Source organism: Caretta caretta, chromosome 2, assembly GCF_965140235.1.
Source record: "Caretta caretta isolate rCarCar2 chromosome 2, rCarCar1.hap1, whole genome shotgun sequence".
Classification (NCBI taxonomy): domain Eukaryota; kingdom Metazoa; phylum Chordata; order Testudines; family Cheloniidae; genus Caretta; species Caretta caretta.
In genome coordinates, this window is record NC_134207.1 from 18,750,147 (window position 1) to 18,769,627 (window position 19,481).

General features: G+C 38.1%; 1 protein-coding gene across 6 annotated transcripts in view; it reads left to right on the forward strand.

The window, feature by feature from the left end:
- The window catches only part of CYRIB (CYFIP related Rac1 interactor B), a 161,477-nt gene that overhangs the window by 82,305 nt on the left and 59,691 nt on the right, over positions 1–19,481 (forward strand). For 4 of the 6 annotated variants that reach the window (XM_048841657.2, XM_048841655.2, XM_048841659.2 and 1 more), the window contains exons 2-3: positions 3,463–3,542; positions 17,256–17,292. The gene's annotated coding sequence lies outside the window, so the exon portion shown is untranslated. The remainder of the gene's footprint in view (positions 1–3,462; positions 3,543–17,255; positions 17,293–19,481) is intronic. The other 2 variants (XM_048841660.2, XM_048841658.2) reach the window with 1 other exon arrangement.

Genomic DNA, 19,481 nt, shown 5'->3' on the forward strand with positions numbered 1-19,481 from the left:
GTGAAATAGTTTTTCCTAATATCCAACCTAGACCTCCCCCCCTGCAACTTGAGACCATTGCTTCTTGTTCTGTCCTCTGCCACCACTGAGAACAGCCTAGCTCCATCCTCTTTGGAACCCCCTTTCAGGTAATTAAAGGCTGCTATCAAATCCCCCCTCACTCTTCTCTATTGCAGACTAAATAAACTCAGTGCCCTCAGCCTCTCCTTGTAAGCCTTGTGCCCCAGCCCCCTAATCATTTCCATTGCCCTCTGCTGGACTCTCTCCAATTTGTCCACATCCTTTCTGTAGTGGAGGGCCCCAAACTGGATGCAGTACTCCAAATGTGGCCTTACCAGTGCCGAATAGAAGGGAATGATCACTTCCCTTGATCTGCTGGCAGTGCTCCTACTAATGCAGCCCAATATGCCATAAGCCTTCTTGGCAACAAGAGCACACTATTGACTCGCATCCAGCTTCTTGTCCACTGTATCCCCTAGGTCCTTTTCTGCAGAACTGCTGCCTAGCCATTTGGTCCCTAGTCTGTAGCAGTGTATGGGATTCTTCCATCCTATGTGCAGAACTCTGCACTTGTCCTTGTTGAACCTCATCAGATTTCTTTTGGCCCAATCCTCCAATTTGTCTAGGTCACTCTGGACCCTATCCGTACCCTCCAGCATATCTACCTCTTCCCCCAGCTTAGTGTCATCCACAAACTTGCTGAGGGTGCAGTTCATCCCAGCATCCAGATCATTAATGAAGACGTTGAACAAAACCGGCCCCAGGACTGACCCCTGGACACTCCGCTTGATACCAGCTGCCAACTAGACATCAAGCCATTGATCACTACCCATTGAGCCTGACGATCTAACCAGCTTTCTGTTCACCTCGTAGTCCATTCATCCAATCCATACTTTTTTAACTTGCTGGCAAGAATACTGTGGGAGACCCTATCAAAAGCTTTGCTAAAGTCAAGATATATCATGTCCACCGCTTTCCCCATATCCACAGAGTCAATTATCTCATCGTAGAAGGCAGTCAGGTTGGTCAGGCATGACTTGCCCGTGGTGAATCCATGCTGACTGTTCCTGATCACCTTCCTCTTCTCCAAGTGCTTCAAAATGGATTCCTTGAGGACCTGCTCCATGATTTTCCCAGGGACTGAGGTGAGGCTGACTGGTCTGTAGTTCCCCGGATTCTCCTCCTTCCCTTTTTTAAAGATTTATATTTATATTTGCCTTTTTCCAACCGTCCGGGACCTCCCCTGATCACCACAAGTTTTCAAAGATAACGGCCAATGGCTCTGCAATCACATCATCCAACTCCCTCAACACCCTCAGATGCATTAGATCCATGGACTTGTGCATGTTGAGCTTTTCTAAATAGTCCTCAACCTGTTCTTTCACCACTGAGGGATGCAGGAATCAATTTTTCTGCAGGGAAAGAGTAAAATCTGCTCGGGACATTAATTCTGTCCTTACGCAGTGGTGCAGAATTCCCCCAGGAATATGTAAGAAATCTTATTTCACATGTAAAACAAAATGGTTTTGTTCTGCTTTGAGTACTTACTGATATAGGTTGTCCAGGTTTACTAATGTAGATAGCATTTGTCATGTAGCTGATCTCATACAATGTAATACTGAATGTAGTTTTTTGCCTATGCAATGAACCAAAAGCATGTTGATGATAACTTGGATTAATGAGTCAAGCTGCACTTGGTCACATAATAGAATATTCAGACTTGTTTAACTTCTGCTTTTTAAAATGCATTTTTCTGGTGTTAGCACAAAGAATTCTTCATTGTGGCACATAATTGCCTTTACTACAGGGGCATAAAAGCATAACATTTTATTTCACTGACTGAATACAGCAATGAGGGATTGGGGGAGGGAGAGAGATTAAAAAATAAGAAAACATTATTTTTTAAAACCCCAGCAATTGGCAGGGTGATTCTGAGGTCAGATGTTGTGCCCGAAACTATGGGCTTTCACTTTTAAATTGTGTTTCTTTCACTGTTTCAGTTGCCCTGAGGTGTCTGCTATGTATGACTAAACTAAATGTCCAGGATATTTTTTTTAGACTCTTAAGATCATAACAAAGGTGAAAAGGCCTACTAAATCTGCAGTAGTGGAAGATAAATCTGTTGCCAATTCTTTGTCTATGATTCAATTGCTATGCCAAAAAGCATGTGTGTGTGTATTTGTCATTATTTTGAGTGCTTTCAAGAGGCCTGTATAAAGAGAGTCCCTATATAAAATCAAATTAGAAACTAAAGACCCGTATAATCAGAATATAAACTAGAAACTTCAGTGTTTCAAAGAGGGGAGTATTAGAGTAATTTTGAGAGCGTCTTCATGAAGAAAAAGTCAATATAAAAGCTTACGTGTTAATGTATTTGTCATTCTTACGGCTGTAAAATAAGTCTTACCAGTAAAATAGCACATTTTAAAAAAAAAATTTCTTTACTGGAAAGATATACTACATTGTAAATGGGATTTGATTACCAGGAGTACTACACTTCATTGTGTGGTGGTATTTGTTAAACTGCGAGCTGTTTTGTATTGATAGTAACTTCACTGGGTAATGCTCAAATTTAATGCCACAGGTTGCTTTGTTTCATTCTGTGGTAGTGGTTAACCAGCTGCCTGTGGTGATTCATGGAACCAATGAGTAAAAATTCTTTTCTTGAATTTTTTTGATACTCATTTTATTTTGGTGAGGGAGAGTTCCCATTATCTAACATCCTGTGCTAAATCATGAGTCAGAAACTTGTGAGTTTACCTGTAGCTACTGAAATAGTCTAGTGTACTGGCAATTGAAATCTCTTGAGCAAGGTCATTTACAAGATATAGTAGTTTTCTGACTTAAAAATGGAGTAGTAATTGTAAAAAGAAGTTGTCAGTTCATTGAAATTGGATAGTCATCTCACAGGTAGTATAACTTGTAGCTGGTATTTCAAAATCAGTTTTCTGATATCACTCAAATGGTTCTCAGTACTGTCCAATTTTAATACCAATCCAACTTGAAATAACATGGGACTCCTCAATGTGTTTGTCCTATAGTTTTATTCCTGAGGCAACTGAAGATATCTGGAATTGTGGTCTTGCATCACACTCAGGTTATGTATATTTGTAGGATAAGGGTTTCATGATGTTGCTCCACTTCCATAAACAACTTCAAAATATCATGATTCTTATTTGCATTTCTTCTGAATCAGAATCCTTCCTGTGCTGTCAGACGTTGCTTAGGGCATGAACAAGGTTCTTCCATCCCTCGCTATTCTGGGCTGCTCTTTGCATGTCGTCCATGTTCTGTTTTTAAGATGGAATAATTATATTGGTTCCTTGACATGAAAATAATTAACAACCTGTAATTAATTTAAGTTTCTTACTGTACATTAAAGTTTTTTATAAAAATTAATTGTGGTATTTTTACTGAATTAGACCATGTGCCATTTATTTTTAACTTTGTTTCTCTGTTCAGGTTCTGAAGACAAGCTGCTACATCAACTCCATAAGGAGTAGGAATTTTCCATTAAGACATCAAGAAGATCTCATCAACTGGTAAATATTTATTCAGGTGTCCTTGCTTGTGCACTGTTAATTATCTTCCTTTTAGTGAAAGAATAGCGTTTTACACTTCACTGAATCCAAATTAAATTTAAAGATCAATGTGTTATCCACTGAGACTCAACCCTTTATATTGGGAAATATTAGGTTGTGGTGGGTTTTTTAAATAATAGTAACTATTCCTTTATTGTTTTTAGAGTCTGCCTGATAGATTAATTTTTACATTCCATAGACCCCTGACATCTCACATCTCTCTGAACATCTATAATACAAAACGCATTGCACAAAGATTGCGTAGTTGAAGTAGTAACATAAAACTAATGTTGAAATTTCAAATCTAAAGCATTTTCAGAAGTGGAGGATAAAATAGCTATATTTAAGAAGATAAACAGTTCAAGATTTTTAGGTATTCTATTGTCTTGATAAGTGGCCTCAAACCTCATATGTCTACTGGTATGTGGCAAAATATTACCCTTCCTGTAGTGTAGATATAAATCACATACCAAAAACTGCATTAAAACAAGTTATTTAGTCAAACACTCAAAAGTTAGAAATAAGGTTGCACAGGCAAATGTATTTCCTGTCTGTTTGTGTCTCCACCCTGTATACTGAATGAGAGAGAGGGATTGTAGCAAAAATAGTATGTGATCATATAATTAAAGTGTATATGATAATGCATAGGCACGAGGGGGCAGAATTATGATTGCACAAGCGACTGCAAAGCTGACATTTCCTAACTTTTCAATTTCTTGTCTTTGCACCCTAAATAACATTCTTTAAATGTAGTGTTTTGTATGCAACTTCCTGAGGCTTTTTAAAGAAAAAAGGTAAAAACAAATTCTGTTATTTATATACACACACAAAACTGTAACAACCCCTTACTGTGATCCAGCAATAGAGTTTGAACCCTGAACCTTCAGCATGTCAGCACAGGTTGCTACTGCTTGAGCTACAGGACAAAGTAAACTAGCTGATTGTGGGAGTCTTTTAATCCAGAGGGAGAGTGGACCACTGGGCCTAGGATTAGGGAGGAGGAAAAACAGAGAGAAAGGGACCTGGCCTACCATAGAGGCTCTAAAGCATCTCACTGGAACACTTGTAAGAATTAGAGGTCGACCACCAACTAGATGGTGGGACATCATATGCAGGAAGGTGACCAGTCTGGACTTATTGGAGGAGCAAGCCATGGACAGGAATGAATGATGACACTGTATTGCAAAGATGTTCCGGGATGAAAGAGAGGGCAAAACAACTTATTTTTTCCTGAACTCATTCTGACAGACGGATGAACCATTTTAGCTGAAACTTAAAATCAGCCTGGGGCAGACACTTGGCATGGAAAATTTCAGCTCAAAGATTGTGTTTGGCAAAATTATAAGCAACTGAAAAGAGTGTTATAATGGGAAGTGGTTGCGTAACCTTTACTATTGGTGGGATGGAGCGGAAGAATAGTGATTGTTTTAATGCTTTGCCATACTTAGTAGTTTGCTAAATTTGTAAGAAGACAATTGCACCAAGGGTCTGGAAAAACACAGTAGTCAATGTTGTCTAGCTATTTGAAATGCAGACACCACATTCTATGAATTTGGCTTTATATGCATCTCCTATATACAAGGTTTAACATAGTGCTTGATTTATAGTCTTATAGTTCAGCAATTTTTTGAGGTAACTGAAAGCTTGAACAGCTTTGGATATAGGCACCTGGCTTCCTGAGGTGGTGGCTATTGACATTGACATTAGGACTTGCAGGTGGGGGATTATTCCCTGCTAGTTTTGAAAAACACCATGGGACCCTTAACTTCTATCTGGGCAAGCAGAAGGGACTTCTCATCTGTACTATGGCACGTTTGACGATATACCCAAATATTGCATTCTCAACATTGGTTTTGAGCCAGTCCTATTATGGGTCAAGAACTAGAGTCAACTGAACCACGCTGTCTTTTTAGTACAAATACTATATGTGCTTATGTCATTGCATGACTGACAAGCCTGCCGTGTTCTTGTGCACGCAAACAAAGTGAGAGAGCTAATAGCAATAATTAGTAGGAAATACAAGGTTTTTCAGGGGAAGAAATCCATTGGAGTAAACTAGTTGATTCCAGGTAGGCTATTTCCTTTGTTTAAAGGAACCCTCTTTCTAAAAAGAAGCTTTTGTTGAGTATCGAGTCTAAAGCCAAAGCCCCACCTTTCCTTAAAAAGGATAACATATCTTGCATTTTGAAGATATGCAGAATAAATATTGTGCTCTAGAACAAAAAGATAATCTTAAAATTAAGTTTATACAAAATTATACAGGAATCTTAAAAATGTTTGTTCCTTGTTTATTTGATGTAGTAGCTGATACTTACATAGAATATATAAGGTTGAATTTTATGGACATTTTTATTTGTAATAGACTCTCTTGGGGCGGTGGGGGGAGATGCTCCACTCCCCTTTCAATAATTGTGATCTCTGTAATTGTCTCCTACTTCAGAGGGTATAAATACAGGAATGGTCACTCTTTCTTGTAATTTTATAAATAGCTTTGTTTTGTCACCTGCAACCCTGTGACTCACCCACATGTTTTAGAAGTTGTTAGAGATTTGTTTTTATGTAGCTAGTTTACCAGAAATAGTTGAAGTTTCCTGTAATTTGTAATGATGAGTATATATGCTGATCTATTATGGTGCATTGTACAAACTGCTCTAAGCATGTTATGCAGCTTGTATCCCAGAGCTGGTATCATAATAACCAAGGATTAACAGGTTTACATCTTGTGTGCTGACTTTTTAAACAAACTTTTTTTTTTGAAGTGTACCATTTTCCTTTGAAATTTTTAAATTGTGTGTGAAATGTCCTTTTTCCCAAAACAATTGCAGTATTCAGCACAAACCCCTTCTTATTTAGTTGTGAAAAATAGGTGTAGGTTACCTTCTAACTTGCATTCAATCTAGCACAAGCCTTTATATCCTCCCTTTCCTTTCCTCTTCTCCTTTCTCCCCAAAACAATTAAAACAAGAAAAAAAAAAGTAGCAAAATAGCTCATTCAGAACTGATGTTGAGTGTTGTCCAGTACTCACAATCTTGCATATGATAACGAGTTTCCATGTAGTTACACTGATAACTTTGTGAGACAGTTCTCTGGGTTAATTGGTGGGGAAGTAAACGAAGAATCTATTTGTGTTGCCAGCAGTATAATATGAGGCTCTCTTTTATTGTTACAGCACACCATTCAATGTTTCCTATAGTAAATTAGGAAATAGATTCTAAGTAAGAGATTAACAATATTTAAAAATTGTTTATTAGAGCATGTATTTTATCATCAGGGAAATCTAAATTGCACAGATCCCTCAATTTTTGTGCAAGATGGAAAATGTAGTAAGGTGTACTAATTGTAGAATTTCAAATTGTGTTACAAAGTACCATGCATAATAATTTTTCACTGAAAGTCATGCTAATAAGCTACAGAATGATAGTATCACATACCAGAAATATGTGGAAAATCCTATTTTATATTTATTTTCCAGGGGAGTGAAACCACTTGTATTTTGTCTTATATTAGCATCACAAATTAGAAATAATCTTCTCTGATCGTATTATCATACATAAATTGCTATAAAAATATTTAGGACACCAATACAATGAAGCATAAAAATACTTTAATGTTATTTTATATAGACAGCTTGTGGAGTTGATTTGTTTGCATGGTTCTTGTAGTATTGGTTGAATTTAAATCAAAATGCTTCGTAGCAGCGGGATGATAGGAAGCAATTTTCTTGTAAATTTTAAAGGCATGGATTATTTTTAGAAAAGATTTACCATAAAACATTTGCCTGCTCATTTGCATTGTAATAATTTTGAACAATTATTACATATTTTATAGCAATGCTGGTACCTGAGCTGAGCACTGGGAAAACCCCAAAAGATTTAGGCATATTTATGTGCTGTTCTTATTTTCTATTATAAAATGTAATACTTCTGTATCAGTTAATATTATAAATTGCATAATAAATTTATCTGGTGTTTATCTAATATGTCAAACAACAATGGTATATTTGTAGGCACTGAATGTACAAACAATCTCCTTAGTCACAACTGTACTGGTTTAATGATGTGGCTTGTGCTATTGATACTGTCATAGTGGGTATATTTAAAACCTTGAATGAAAGCAATGTCTCTAAAAGTGAGGGATTAATAGTCCTGAACACCAGCTGTGTCAGTGCACCCCCGTCGTCACCTGCAGCAGCCCTGCTATTGCATTCTCTAGAATTTTTGCTTTCTGTATAAACGTGCTAAATTAGTATAATGGATTTGAGTCTGGGACTTTGGCTTAGTGGCTAAAGTGGGGAACTCTCTATTCTATTCTTGACGCTGCCATTGACTCACTAGATACCATTGGAAATCCTCCCATTTTTGGTTCAATTTTCCCATGTGTCAAATGTGTGCAATAATACTTACCTATTCCTTAGGGTAGTGAGGCGATTTTTAAGCCAAATATTGATCCCCTTAATATTATATGTGAAGTCACTGGATCTGACTACGTAATAAGAGAAGCAGAATTTATCCAAGGATTTGACAAGTGTTCAGAGGTCCTTGGGTGGAAGATGAATTTTTGATATTTACACAAATAAGGGACTTAACTTTCAATTGTGACTGCTCTTAGAGGTGAATATGGGGCATATTCCATACTAATTCACTGCGTAGCGTAGCCCTACGGTCCTGCTGCAGTTCTGTCGTTATTTCCACTTGTAAATGTTTTGTCCATCTCGGTGTTAAAAATGAATTTTGGGCAGACCTTGTCTTCTGGTTTCTTAGTGTGGGAGCACATTTTTAGCAGTCTTTAAACTAGAAGGAATTATGTTTGAATAGTGTCATACCAAATGTTTGAAAATTCAAACCTTTGCTTAGTGTCCTAATAATCAAATATAAGTAGGGACACCTCTTTGAAATTTAAACAGTGAAAATTAAACACTTCCTACTTAGAATGAGTTTAAAAAAAAAAAAAGGCAAAATAAAATCTTCATATGCTGTTAGTTCCCAGGCTGTGCGTTCCATGTGTTCAACAGCAAGTTATGTGAGACATAAGCATGATGTCCTGTTGATGCACTCCTGCAGTTGAGCTTAACCACGTGCTCAGTAGTATGCTATTACGTCCGATGTTTTCTTGGTGGTTAGTTGTTTGTCTGGTGTGGTGTGCTTAAAGCAGAGTTTGCCAACCTGTGGGTCATGACCTTGTGTTTGCAGGTGGACAGAAAAATATCTCCCTGGCTTTCAACTCTTGAGTCCTATCTCCACCTTGCTGTTTCCTTCAGTGGCTTTGCTCCTGTTTTTATTTCCAGGTGAAAGCCCTTCAGCTAGGACTGTTGGCTGACTCATCTAGCTTTCTATCTAATCCACCACCATCACCCCCTCCCTGCCCCTTTTCATACCTATCTGCCTTGTGGAATAGAGAGCAGCTAGAGTGGGCAGAGAAGAGGCCGAGTTGGCAGTGAGGAGATTCAACCACCTTGATCAGCCACCTGAACCTGGTTCTTCCTCATCCCCCGTCCCATAATGGGTCATAATGAGTCAGGTCAGAGTAAGCACTGGGCAGAGGCAATTCTTGAAGCAAGGAGAAACAGTGAGACTCTTAAGGTTTTTGCCCTAATTTTTCATTCATTCTGCTCCACTGTTGATAAATATTTAAACACTGGATCATTTTAAACAGCAAATGTTCAAATTAGACTCAACTGAACTATTTTTAGTTTTTTAGTTTAGTTTTTTGTAGTTTAGCTTCCTTTAAATTCCAAATGATAAGCGCTCCTTTTTGTTCTAAATTGTTGTAATAAAGTCGTTTAATAATTGAAAAATCACCACACCCAGGTTGTGTCTAAAAGTAAGTTTTCTTTAAAAACAAATTTCAGAGTAACAGCCGTGTTAGTCTGTATTCGCAAAAAGAAAAGGAGTACTTGTGGCACCTTAGAGACTAACCAATTTATTTGGGCATGAGCCTTATTTGAGCATTAGCTCACAAAAGCTCATGCCCAAATAAATTGGTTAGTCTCTAAGGTGCCACAAGTACTCCTTTTCTTTTTGCGAATACAGACTAACATGGCTGTTACTCTGAAACCTGTCATTATGTAAGGCACTGCATTTAGCCGTATGGAGTGGAAATCTATCAACTTTAAAAACAAAGTAGCATATTTATTGCTACAGGAGATATCCTAGTGATCTAAACTTCAGATTTGGAATAACTAGACTCCTTGGAAGCACACAATTATATTTCAATGCAGTGAATTTAAACTATTCATCTTTTTACAATAAACTGAGTACCATGTAATTTACCATTTGAGCATATTTGGGATGGAAATAAAGCAGAGCTCCTATTTGTGCATTCAGGGTTCCATGACACTGCTCATAAGAATACATCATTGTCCTGGTGTCCTTGGCCATAGTTTCCCTACTCTACTATTGTACAGCGTCATGTTTATGGTTGCCAACATATATCCCATACGTCACTGCACTTCTATGTGTTATGTCTGGGGTTTTTTGGTAGCACTTTGAGGAGCCTTAAGAATGAATAATACTCAGTTACTGTTTTTCTAATAAAGATGTGCTTTTGGGAATAGCACATAAGAGTAGAATTAAATAAGGTATTTAATTTACAAATCATAGTTTGGGTTATACCTTAAGCAGCTGTTTTCATATTTGTAGCTGACTCCATTTAGTTTAACTGCATAAATTTGGATGTGTTCATCTAGAGCTGGGCATATAATTAGCACTGGGTATTTTTCTGAATACCACTAAAAATAAAAAAAATTGATATTGAAGTATGATTCGCAAGGCTTATTTTGGTAGCTTCTAGCCTCCCAACATTGTGTGTTTAACTTTTTCTCTCTTGGGTGTCAGGAATTGGCTATGAGTATTTTTATTCTTCATTCTGATTGGCCTTTGGCATTGTCTTTCCCCTCCCCTCTTTATGCACCTCCAGTTTGACTCACTTTCTCCCCATATCAGAATATTTCTGATCTTCCGTTGATGGCTTTTAACTTTTTATATATATTAAAAGCCACTCGAGGCATCACAATAAAACATACTGCCTGAATAGTCCACACTGTACAATAAACTTGATGGAAATTCTTTTTCAGACTTTTTTATAACAGCTAAGCATTTCAAAAGATTAAATTCTAATTCAATGCACTCTTTTTGCTGTTTTTTAATGCTACAAACAGTCAGGTCTAAAAGTAATAAAAAGAAAAAACTGGAAATGCTTAGATCTTGACATTGTTTTCTGTAGGTGGATTTTACTTCTCACAGAGTCATAGAGTTTATGCCAAAAAAGACCACCACATCAGCTTGTCTATCACAGGTCACCAATACCACCCACTACCTGAATATTAAACCCAACAACTAAAATTAGGCCAAAATATTACATTTAACAGGAGACTAGACTGTTATGTGCCCAGGCAGAGAATCGGAGGGACTGAGGTGCACCAGTGTCCAAGGCCCCTGCAATGTAAGGGAAATGATTACGTGGGATATACCTAGATAGTCCTGTCCCAGATCATAAAGTACTTCTTTTCTCCTTCCCTCTCCATTTAAGAGTAGTGACTAAAGGCTTGTCTACACACAAATTTTGTACAGATTTAACTGTATCTGTTTGGAAACCGATTATAGTTTAAGATTTATGCCACCCCTATTGTGGATGCATTTGTAAGGTGTTTATTAAGTCAGATATAGTTAAACTGGAACAAAAACTGTGTAGAAAAGCCTTAAGGTGCCTCCTTCTTGGCCTTCTCTCTCAATCCTGTGCTCTCATATCCTACTATGCCACAAAGCCCATGCTGCTTTGTTCGCATTTTAAATACCCTGCTGGAAATAACCCTGAGGGCTATAGAATAAGAACTGGTTATCCCAGATAACCAGATGTGTGTGTTAAACAACTAGATTGTAAGCTCTTTGAGACAGGGACTCTTTTCATTGTGTGTGTTCAGTTCTTTGTCTAGTGAGGCTCTAATTACTAATTGGGGCCTCTAGAAGTGAAGAGAATTCTTAATAATAAAAAATTGGAACTGGTAAGAAGCCTCTTAACCCTTATCTGTCATTCACATTTTGTAGTTTCCCATCATTCAAGTTGTCTAGTCGTGTTTTAAGCTCCTTTAAACCATTAATTTATTAGAACAGTAACAAAAAGGAGTAGGAGTTCAGGGTCTCCAGTAGGCTTGGCCTTAGAAACTTATGCCTAATTACAAAATGTTACTTGAGTTATTTTAATTCAGAAAACTTCATTTCATTGTGCTTTGCATTTATATAAAATGAGAATTACTACCTTTTTATCAGTGTTGGGTTAGCATTTAAATGTGACTGTTGTTCAAGACTGAACAATTACAAAAGAAAAATGAAATTTAAGCAGAAATAAAACAAAAATAGGAACTATAAAAAAAACCAGGCAATTTTAAATGTACATATACTAGGTAAGTGCTGGGCCAGTTCTTGAAGCATCTTGTTTTTCATTATCATCTTTCTTTATCTGCTTCAACTGATTTGTCTATATCTTTGTCGTCATCATCAGTATCTCCTTGTTCTTCATCTGATGAATACGGAGTTTAATCTTCATCTGCCATTTTCTTCTCTAATCGTAAATTGTGATACATGTTCACCAGTTTCCCAGCAGTGGAGGTCTTCAATCTATTTTGGGTTTTTGAATGGATGGTTTCTCAAACTGACCAGTTTCGTTCTGCACATGCAGTTGAATGCTGAAGTGTTAAAAAGAATTTCTGCCACTGTAGTTAAAGAGCAGGGAGGACACAACCCTTTCCAGCGTGATGAAGGAGCAAACTCTTTTTATTCAACTGCTGGGATTGCACTTCAAATTGTTTTATGTCTTTTTGCTTTATAATTTGCTACCTCCATCAGAATTGCTTGTTTGTATTTTCTTGAAATTGGCAAAAGCCACCAGGAGGTCACAGTGTGAATGAAATACATCATCAGAAAGGTCTTGTCCCTGAAAATGTGCTCCAGATGGTAGGCAACATTATGTGTTGGAGTGATCACTTGATTTTTTTGTGATTTTATTTTGTTGTCATTTTCTCTTTAGCTTTTGTAAGTGGACTGTATTCATTCTCACAAATATGTTTCTTGACATTCAAGAACTCCTTCGTGGCATCAGACAGTGTATAACTATCATTATCCATATTCTGAATGGACTGAGCTTATGGGTTCCAGCAGTGAAATGAATTTTGAGTTTAGCATCCAAAAGATACTGTCATCAAAAATGTGAGTGTGGATACTCGGGGGGGCATCATCCAGCCAATTGTTTTTCAACAGCAGCTGATTGAAGACCCTTCTTGCATCTTTGAGACATTTAATAGAGATTTCCTGTTGAGTGTGACATGGCTTGCTCAGGGTGGATAAAATCAAGGGCTGTACTAAGCGATGATGAAAAATGGCTTCTAGTACATGTTTGCTTTTGAAAATCTGGACAATACTTTTTACTTTTGACACATGATGAGAAGTTGTCAGATCTTTAACATCACCAGTGAAAAGCTACATTATCTGGGCAGCACATCCATAACACAGAAGGTCTGGATACTGATTTATTAACAGAGCCCAGGCAGCTTTCATATTAGCTGCATTGTCAGTCACAACTGAAATTCCCTTCAATGGACCCAGTTCTCTGATTGCATTTTTAAACTGGTCAGCAATATATTGAGCCATGTGGTGAAACTCAGTTATGCATTGATTGTGGAATTACAACCATGAAGTTGATTACGTTCTCATTGTGATTGTCGTACCATCCATCAGACACTAAAAACACATGAGGAGCTTGTGCAATAAGAACACCAACTCTTTTTCACGTTATCCATTTTGAGATTCAGAAGACTTCCTGCAACCATTTCCTACTTGACATTTTGTAAATTGGATACAACTTATGAAAAAATTCTAGACTATAAGGATTTTCAACCATACGACATTATGTATTGCTGGCATGAATAGCTCTAGCAAACATACAATCAGGTTTGTTTTTCTGGTCATTGGACATTCTGTTCAAAAACATCATAATACCAATTTGATGAACATCTGAAGACTTTCCTGAATTAGGAGTTTTTGATGCTCTAGCAGTTGAAGTAGTAAAATTTGTATTAAAAGATGAAGAAATGGAATTAGCTTCACTTTAATTGTTTCATTACTGTTTTCATCAAAAGACTCCATGCTTTCTGATGCTGCTGCCAAAAGCAAAGTAGGGAAATGCACAGAAGAAAACAAATTTTGTTGCAGACTAATTTTCCATTTCTTGGTTTGACTGGACACACACATCACAAAAATTCAACAAGTGTTTCTCCATTCTGTCTACATGAGTGTCATACTCAGAAGAACAGAAATGTGCAGTTAGCTTTAAGTTTTTCCATGTCTGGTTAATTTGTATGGATTTTTTAATTTTTTTTATTTAGGCTTTCCTGGACTCTGTATAATTCATTGTCACTGTTATTAATGTCTCACTACTTCTGGGATGCTCTATAGATTATGAAGTATCTCTTGTATTTCAATCAACCAGTAGCCATTCAGTTCTATTTCTAACTGCTGCTATCCCAGAAGATTCCAACCAATGAATGTTTTAGGTCATATGCTGCCCCTTCTTTCCAGGACCCCTATAGACTTCTAGATAACATGAAGAGAAAGGGAGGCAGACATCCCTATAGCAAACCAATGGACTCATAAGCAGGAGGAGGAGGAACAGAATAGAAAGGGAGGTTCCTCTGCCAAGATGTGATGTCCTCTCATTAGCATAGAACTTTTCATATTATCAGTAATAGTTGGCTGAGGATATGTATCATGACCGGGACAAGAGTGGTCAGATCTAGTGGTAGGGACAGGAGTTGGGAGCCAGGTTGAGTCAGGTACCAGTATATCAGAGTCTGAGACAGACCAGAGAGTGAACTGATGATCAGGTGTAGGGCATGCAGGGTCAGGTTACCAGGAGATTGGGATCAGGCGCCGGGTTACAGACAGCCATCAAAGAGCAAAGATGAGGGCAAACCAGGGTCAGAAGCTGGAGACTAATCACAACCAGGGGTCTGGAGCAGAGACAGGCAGGCAGTCTGTGTCGTTGCTCAGGAAGCTCCCCTTCACGGCTTCCTTGTTTAAGTACTGGTATTGGCCACTCGGGGGGCTGTGAGGGCCACCACTCAGGTCCTGCTGGCCTGTACTTCCTACCAAGCCCAACCTCACAGGGTCCTCCCATGGGAGCTCAACTTGAGCCTCCTACGCTGATGCGGAGGATCAGCAGCTGAGAACCCCCCTGGTCCAGCCCTGCAGGTTCTAATGATATGTGGGCGGGAGGGAGGTTATGAATGGGATATTTGTTGAGAGGTGGAGTGGTGGTTTATTTACATGGGCATTTAATGTGGGTTGTTTGCTTTGAAAGTGCGGGGGAGGTGCTGGGGCAATTAAAAGCTGTGATCCTTTTGTTTAAGGAAGAGGCTTAATGTTTGGACATTTTTTCCTCTCTGTGTTGGGAGAGGGGGTTTAATGACTGTGAACCCTCCTCTCCTCCCACTCCCTTCTGAGTTATTTCTTTGGGTCAAGAAGCGTGATTTTTAAATTGTTTACTGTGCTTTGAAAACTGCCATGTACATTAATTATATAAAAATACATAATACGTAATGCCTTTGTTCTAGAAGATTTCATGACACATCTAGAAGATGCTTAGCTTTCAATTGGTTCACCTTTTTCCCAACAGGTGGCATTAGCATATAATAAAGGGTATTGAGCAAGACATTGAAGTAGGCTTGGTAATAGATGGCCCCGTGGTGCAGTCAAAAAGATATGCCCCCACCTACATCTGGACATTCTTACAGGAGTATTTGACAGGTGGTCAAATAGGGGGCTAGTTATTGGTCAGATGATATTATTTGGCCGGTCAGTTGACCGGCTTGCCAAGCCTAGCCTTGCTGCCAGGCTTCATGGAATAGCGTAGGGCACATGCTATATATAGTCCAATATATTTAACCCTCGAGCAGAAAACTGGGGAGCAAGAAGCAGCTGCAGGCCAGTTCCCAGCAGAGCAGGGAGACTAAACAGAATGTTAGATGCTTGGCTGCAGCAAACTGGCAAATTCTGTGGCAAAAGTTCTGATTTTGTGTTATACTGGAAAAATGCCAAATTCCATTGTTGTAGATTGCATAGTCCACAGAGCTCTGGCTGAAACAATTCAGGCAGTTCACATGTCTTAGCTATTATTTCAGATTGTCCATAGAGTCAGACAGATATCACTACTTTGGTTTATGCTCGCTCCTGGTTTGAGGTTATGTCTGTGACCATGAAGGCTATAAACATTTTTATTTAAAACCAAAAAAAAAAAAAAAGAGAGAGAGAGAGGAAAGGTAGAGTTGTCATGATCCCTCAAACCTCTTTGTGACCTCCAGACTGAGAATCCCTGTTCGAATACAAAAGGCAGTTAACATGGAATATTCAACTGAGGTAGTGGAAGAAGCAGCTAATGTTGGTTATTATTTGTAAGAAAGAGGGCAGGAGCCAATAGCCAGTAGAGCAGAAAGTAGATGCGACTCACATACAAAGAGTCCCCAGTCAGGAATCAGGGTTCTACTGTACTAAAACTGCCTGTGTGTACACATGCACACGCACAAAAGTAGTCTGAAATCATTAGTATCTGATGATCCACGCAGATCTGGGTATTGCCAAGCGGGAAGGATAACTCGGATTCCTCTTTCTCCCTCCATCCCTGTCTCTCCTGGTGCTACAGTACCTGCTGAGTGTTCTTGTTTGGTTCTGTTATCAGTAGAAAATATTGTAGTGTCTAGCTTGGGAGCTGCATTGGATTCAGTGGATTTCCCTGCTTCCTTTTGAGGAAGCATGCTGTTAACATAGAATCATAGAATATCAGGGTTGGAAGGGACCTCAGGAGGTCATCTAGTCCAACCCCCTGCTCAGAGCAGGACCAGTCCCCAATTTTTGCCCCAGATCCCTAAATGGCCCCCTCAAGGATTGAACTCACAACCCTGGGTTTAGCAGGCCAATGCTCAAACCATTTTAGTAGTGTTTCTTTTTTATATTAACCCTAAAATGTTCGATAGTTGATGAAAGTAACATATAGCACAGACTAGAGCTGTGTAGGAGCCATGTGGCCTTCCTCACTGCACAGATGTAACCCTTTGATGTATTTATCAGAAGTGTAGACTCCTAAAAGAAGCATGTTCTGAGCCCTGGAGCCAGACCTTCTGATGTTCTATTTTCAGAAGATATTTAGTGTATTTTAAAGCTTCTGTCTCTCACAGTATTTGAAAACTTTTGCCTTTATTTGTATTGAGAGCCTAGAGATTAATGTAATGATGGGATATGTGTACTAATGGCTAAACTAAATCTAGCAAACTCCTGTAAAAGCAAATTTTGAAACCAAGTTGTAAAATAATCAGAACTGCCTGATCTATTCTGATATCTGTCAGTGAAACGAACTAGCATGTGGTATTGAGCCATTCATTAAAAACTCCCCACACTTGTAAAATGTCTCAGTACTACACACCGTTGGTGTTCTATACATTCATCAGTTTCAAAAGAACAGTACCGTGGATCAAACAGATATATATTCTTCTTATAAAGCTAGGTAGCATGTGTTAAACATCTTAAACTTAGGCTTTTTTAAACATTTAATATTTATTAAAATGCTTTATAAAATCTAGGTGCAGAAAATATATTATTTCATAATGTATGTATGTTTTTTTTTTTAAACAGACGGGGGTCCAAAAACAGAGAGCAGCGCTGGCTGTAGGTAAGAATTTTAACTTCTCTATCATTGTGTAAGTGCATTGATGGGGAGAGAATTGGCCAAGGGAATTAAAACTATAAGCTTTTAAAAGATAGCAAATGGAAGAAAATTGTTAAGCTAGCATTAATTGTATCTTGAAGGAAAAGCCCCAATTGGCTACTTTGATTTTAGAAATGTACAAAGCTCATTGGGAATTACTTAGATTTTCAGCCTAGAAAGGAATGACTGAAACTTATTATTGGTTGTTTGCAGTGCTATTGCAACCATGTTGGTCGCAGGGTAGATGAAAGAATGTCTTTTTTATTGGACCAACTTCTGATGGTGGAAGATGGAAGATACAAGCTTTTGAGCTGCTTATCTTCCACCATCAGAAGTTGGTCCAATAAAAGATATTACCCCACCTACCTTTTCTCTCACTTATTCATTGTCTTACTTTTAACCTTCAGAAGGTAGGAGAGAGTATAAATATGCTTGATCTACTAATTTTTTTCATTAAGATGCACTTTACACAGTATCTTGCCAGGGAGAAAACAGATAAAGGAGTCTTTTGCTTCTGCGTTGCTCCTTCAATATCCTAACACAGTCTTCAACTTGATAACAGTGAAGGAATAAGAAGATAACTTGAAGAAAGCTCATTAAAATGGCTTTCATTTAAAGAAACATGGGCTCTGAGCATGTAAATCATTGATAGCCTTTAAAAATGATAATGACCTTCAAGGGCAGTGTTTCTTAAACTCTTTGGAAGACCAAACAAAGAGAAAACTAATTGCTTCAGATCTTTGCAACACACTAAAAATGCTTTCTTAATGTGGCTACAGTGGCATCTGCTTTAGGATCTTTCCTAGACCAGATGTTTTACCTTCAAAACAAGCAACATCTTGTACCACCTTTAAGATTCTGTGAAATGGGGTGTGCACTATAAATACTCTATCTTTTTAGCTTTTTATCTTGCAGTCATATAAGTTAGCACATAAAGCATAGTTGTATTGTACCTCCATGTTTATCTGGTGTTGTGCCAACAGAGGCCCAGCAGTGCTGGCTGTCTTTTAACTAGAGATGCTGAAGAAGATACCACTGGCACCGGATAGAAGAAGAATGAACCTTACCTCTTAGTTTTGATGCATCATCAAGAAAGTGTTTGAATCACTGGGTGGGAAATTAGCTACATCTGTCCTGTCTGATTAGTGTTGGGAGTAGTGTCAAGAAGACTCTTTGTTACCAATTAAACTAATTGTCTTATTTAAGGAATAAGAATGTAGGGGGATAGGAACATATTTTATGAGATTGTTCTATATAAAGAAGTGTGGCACTGAGGGATTTAAGTCACTTTCCTAATGTCACATGGGAAGTCTGTAGCAAAGCTGGGAATTGCCTCGATTGCCTGGGTCCTGGTCCAGTGCCTGAACCATAAGTCCATCTTTCCTTTCCATTCTTCAGCTTCAGTTAAGAGTTCTTACTAGTAACACTGTAAAAACATAGTCACTAGTGAAATAATTGATTGGTGCACAGTGTAATATAGTAATGGCGAGGAATTTAACTGATTTTTAGATATCTGCTTATTTCAAATGTTAAGTGTTCATCTCAGTTCCTAGGAGACTTCAGTTCAGTACTATGTGACCATGCAAGTAACTGCGTGTTCTCACCCCATATTTGGTAACTCATCTGTGCCTAGCTTCTTGCTTTTCTTTTTTTTTTTTTTTTTTTTCGGTTGTTGACTTTTGTAGTCTCTTCTCCTCTTGATGGAAAAGAGCTTTTTATGTATATACATTGTCCACACATCAAAAAGGGTTAAACCTTTTTGTGTTTGCATACTTGTCTCACATTTTTTTTACAAGAAGGTTTGATTTTTCACTAACACCTATAAATCTAATTTTAAGTACTTTGTAGTGAGATTCCTGGCAGTTCTGATATTGGCTGTCTCCTCACTAAAAATCAGATATCCGAAGCAGGGAATATTTTCATAGTCTACAAGATCACAAGTAGGTGGAATTTAGAATTATGAGGAAATAGTAATATATGTAAGTCAAGAGAACTTTCTCAGTATTTGCTTTAGAATGTGTGCAGGGAAACATAAAGAAGTTTTTTACAGAAGAAGTGGTGTAAACTGCCCCTTATGGTAGTGACTTGGCACAGTTCAAGGACCAGACTCCGAGCAAGTGAGCTGCCATACCAAATCAAGAACAAAACCTCTC